This window comes from Dipodomys merriami, unplaced genomic scaffold (assembly GCF_024711535.1).
Source record: "Dipodomys merriami isolate MVZ:Mamm:240054 unplaced genomic scaffold, mDipMer1.0.p SCAF_4, whole genome shotgun sequence".
Lineage (NCBI taxonomy): Eukaryota > Metazoa > Chordata > Mammalia > Rodentia > Heteromyidae > Dipodomys > Dipodomys merriami.
In genome coordinates, this window is record NW_027205603.1 from 12,412,863 (window position 1) to 12,417,829 (window position 4,967).

Genomic DNA, 4,967 nt, shown 5'->3' on the forward strand with positions numbered 1-4,967 from the left:
TAATGCCACCAGCTAGGTACCCAGTCCTCAACACGTAAGACTTTGGTGATATTTTATAACCAAACCCCAGCATCTGTGTACTTTGACCAAGTTACCTGGGGATTCTGAAGAGCTCCTCTTTGCTAGAGCTGTTCCTAGGAGACAGGGCCTGGGATTTTTATTTACCCTGATGTCAGAGTTGTTTAAATTAGACAAGTCACATGGAGTACTTAGAACTGTACTAGTCATAGAGCACTATGCCTCATGCCTGTAATCACAGCTACTCAGGAGGCCGAGATCTGAGGATCATGGGTTTGAAGGCAGTCGTGGCAGGAAAGTCCATGAGACTCATCTCCAATTGAACACCAGAAAACCGGAAGTGGTGCTGTGGCTCAAAGTGGTAGAGCACTAACCTCAAGCAAAAAAAGCTTAGGGACAGTATCCAGGCCCTAAGTTTGAGCCCCACGACCAACTAAAAAAATTAAAAAGAACTGTGCTAGCACTCAGTAAAGGATAACTATTACAGTTACTGAATCAGGAGTTGTGGACAATCCCAGGATACAAACTCTAGCAAGTGGGGTCAGGAATACAGAGGGTCCAAGTCAAATTAGGCCACAGCCATCAAGAGTCTCAGAGTCATGCTGGAAGGAGAAATCTCAGGTTTCAGGTTTTGACAATATACAAGGATAGAAACAGGCCCATTCAGGAGGTGAGGGAAGATGTGACTCAGCCCAGCACTCCCTCCACCTTCCTTCCTTTGCTTGTTAACTTCTACGTGTTCCATCTTACTAGTTGCATTCCTGGTGGCATAAATTCTCCAGTGCCTTTAAGAACTAGACATCACAGGAAATCAATCCACACTTATGTGCCCTAGTGCATAGCAGATTTTGAGCCCCCTGGGTAACCAACAAGCATGCGAATTTCCTTCCTGCCTAGCTTTTCACCGAGAAATGAGATGAAGCATGAGTTAGATGAAGGAGGTCAATGAGCGCTCACTGGGGGCAAGTAGAAATGCTGTTGTGATAAATGATGTGTCTCTCTTATCCGGCCATGTCAAATTTTTCATTTGGCATGATGTAACCATACCACAGAGGAATTGAATTGTGTCCCTTGCCACCCTGAAATGGATTCATCACTGACGTTTGGAAAATGAGATAAACCAAGAATGAATCCATCTAAGAGCCAGACCGTGGCATTAAATACCACACAGGGAAGAAGTAGACACTTGGAGGATAGCTGGTTCTGATTTGGGGCTTATCTGGCCCCAGGGGTGGGTACAGATACAAAAAGATTTAAGCAATCTTTCCTGCCCCGGCTCCCAGGCTCACATTTCTAACTTTTTTTTTTTGGTCAATGTTATTTTCTTTACTACATTGAATAGCAAATAATTTATTCCTGTATGAATACAGAAAAGTGAAAGTCTGGGAAACTGCTCCACTGGAGTTTACTAGTTTGCTCTCCAAGGTGATTGGAGGAACCAATTTTACTTTTGATAACAAATTACATATTCATTGTGCGATTAAATATTAACCTTTTCCCTACAATGCTGTATTTTATTTTACTTTAATTAGTGTTTTTCCCTGATCAAAATGAGGGTGATCTGCATTTCATATGTTAATTGAACATTTTCATTTCCTCTTCTTTGAATTGCTTCTCTGCCTGTATTTTTGCTTTCTGGTTTTTAGTTTTTTTAAAAACTTTAGAATGTGTTTATTTTTTAAGTCCCTTACGAGGTATATAGTATTTTTGTCCCTTGTCTATTCTTTGACGTTTAGGGATACTTGTGGTCTCTATTGTGAAATAGAAGTTTAAGTTCAAATGAATTTTTGAGCCTTTTCTTTTTTCAGCTTTAGATTTTTTTGTGCTTTGGCTATAAAGACCTCTTAGCTTCCTAGAGATATTTTCTGTATTTCTGTGATACAAGTTCTTAGCTCTAGGTAGACTAAAATGTGACTTGGCAGACTATAAGAGCAAAGCGTTGTAGATTTGGCAGCAGGCTTTATTCAAAGCTATTTGTTCTCAGATTCTTCCTCCTCGTCTTTATCAGCACTCTTTGCAGATAGAAGCTCATTGTACTCTGCCCTGCAGTGGTACCTGTGTATGCTCTCACTAGACAAAAGTGGCATTTAAACAAGTTAGGGCCTCGAGGTCACCTAAGTTAATGCAGGAATATATTGAACTGGCTGAATCACATTCTTTGGGAAGCACAAGTCCTAAAGTTACAGTGAAGAAGTGGTTTTACTCCATTTTCACCCTTTTTGCTACATTTCCCCTCTAATAAACATATATATGGAGAGAGTATTATATAAGCATTATACAATATATATGTATATTTGACGCAAAGTCTCACTATGTAGCTCAGATATGTCCTGCTTCAGCTTCCTGAGTGCTGGGATTACAAGTATGCATCACCATGCAAGACTAGTAAAGGAGATTGAACTCAGGGATTTGGGTTTGCTAGCTAAGTACTGCCCCATTTGAGCCATACCTCCAGCCAAGGCATCTATCTTTGATGCCTTTTCTCTTTCTTGTTTCCATCCTTTCCCCAGCTGAATCTTTTCCTCCTTCCTGTTTTACATGCTCTTTCCTAGTCTCTCTCTCTCTCTTTTTTTTTGGTCACCCTGTCCTCTCTTTCTTCCATATTCTATGAAAGGTAGACACAACTCCTAGGATGGAGATCAGAAAATCTCAGGTGTGATCATTTCTGTCAGAAACTAGCTGTGTTCTCTCTTCCCTGGGTTCTGGTTTCTTTTTCTCTAAAACGACAGGATGGAATTAGCCAGATTTAGACTTTGCCTCTTCTCTCAGTTCGGCCTTTACCCCCCCCCCCCATTCTTCCATCTCATTAAGCCCCTCTCACCAATGTACATGTCACAGTCAAAAACAATCGCATCTCTTTCCACCCTCCCCTCTAGCTTTCACTTCCCCCACCCAGCCACACACACGCAGACTCTACTGGCAGTACAGATGCTGATTTGATGTGCTTGGACTCCAGGCATTCAGACTGCTCTGGGCAAAACAAAAAAACAGGGCCATCTGTTGGATGCATCCAACTACATCAACAGGCTAACATGTGAGCTCCCTTTCTGCTGAAGGCCTATTAGCCATATTCTCCTGGGTGGGCTTTGCTAACAACTTGCTACCACCTGTTGTGATATGGCCCCTATCTGAAGCCTTCAGCAAGTGGCCGGGATGTGTTTATCCTGTCCAGCTGTTGTGCTTGCTTTTTCTAATGGCTAAGGGTCACACGTCAAGGGCTAATGAGGTAATGGACGCTCTTCTGGCTAATTAAACTCCACTTTCGATGGAAACTTTCAATGAAAGTTCTTAGAATTTAGGAAGTGGAGCTGGATAGTTTTGAGATTACAAAAGTCTTGAAAATTCATTAGAAAAACCACAGGATGAAAAAAAGAAAAGAAAAGAAAAGAAAAGTCAGTCACGAAGGCTTCAGAGGTCCCTGCTGGCCCAGGGACGGATACCTGGAGCGTCCAACATCGCAGTGAGTGACCTGTTTGAAAGGCAGGTTTCCCAGGTGGCAGAGGGACTCACAGAGGCTCCTCCCACTCACCCCTTCCATTTTGGGCAGGGTTTTCAATTGAACAGAAGGACCTCACACACTGCAGAACAATTCAACCCTCCACAGGATCTCCAATCTGCTATGGCTTTGTAGCGCAGCAGCAAGAATGATTCAATATATAATAGATAAAAATTCCATCCAAAAAAATAAAATAAAGATTCTTGCAGCCCCCATCCAAACACCAATTCCTAAAGTTAACCCATCACTTGTACTGTTAATACTTGACAAGTTGCTTAATTGGAACCTAGATCCAAGAGACTGAGACTGAATCTTCACTCCCAAAATGAAAAAAAAAATACGAGGTTCAGGTAAACACACATACGAGGAGGAAGAGGAGGAAGTAGAGGTGTCAGAAGCAAAGCCGAGTGACAGAACACGTTCAGTCGGGGCAGATGTTTATAGAGTGGAGTGGGGCGTCAGGAAGAGCTCCGTATGGACTCGTGTGCAGCGTCTGGAGGCACCAGATCCTTCCATGGCCTATCCACGAACAGGGAGCTAAGGGAGGAGGCCATTTCTGTCATTCCAGTCCTAGAAGCTCCACATCAAAGACCAGAGTGGCGTTTGGTGGGATGATGCCAGGGTGACCGGTGGCCCTGTAAGCATATTCTGGAGAGAGAGTCAGTTTGGCTCTCTCGCCCACACTCATCTGGGCCACCCCTTCTTCCCAGCCTCCGATCACTTCCCGTTTGCCTAGCACAAACTTAAAGGGCTCGTTTCTGTCCCGGGAGGAATCAAATTTCTTTCCATCTTCCAGCATCCCGGTGTAGTGCACCACGCAGGTCTGGCTGCGCTTCGGGAAGGTGCGCCCGTCTCCACGGGAGATGGTCTCCGCCTGCACTCCCATGGCGGCGGCGACGGTGGCGGGCGCGGTGCGGGTGGCCAGAGGACCAGCAGCGAACCTGGCGGCCACTCCGCGGCTCTCGCCATGAATGTTCTATATGACAGTTAGCGGTAGAGGGTGAGACCGTTGCCTTTGTGATAATACATACATACATACACACACACACATACATACATACATACATACATATACACACATACATACACACATATACACACATACATACACACATATACACACATACATACACACATATACACACATATACACACATATACACACATACACACATACACATACATCTCTATATAAATGTATATAGTCAATGCTTCTGTGTGGTGCACACACATGTGTGTGCCAATTGTGGGGCTTGAACTCAAGGCTTGGGCATTCTTCCTTTTAACTGTATTTTTTTTGTCTTTTCTTTTTTGGTACTGGGGATCGAACCCAGGACGTTGCACTTGCTAGGCAAGCGCTTTGCCACTGAGCTACATCCCAGCCCCATTCTTCCTTTTATTTGCTCAAGGTGAGCACTCTACCAGGGTGAGCCACAGCTTCACTTCTGGGTTT

General features: G+C 43.9%; 1 pseudogene; it reads right to left on the minus strand.

The window, feature by feature from the left end:
• Window positions 1-3,768: 3,768 nt before the first annotated feature.
• LOC138806206 (peptidyl-prolyl cis-trans isomerase FKBP1A pseudogene) lies at window positions 3,769-4,485 on the minus strand (annotated as a pseudogene).
• Between the last annotated feature and the right edge of the window lie 482 nt (window positions 4,486-4,967).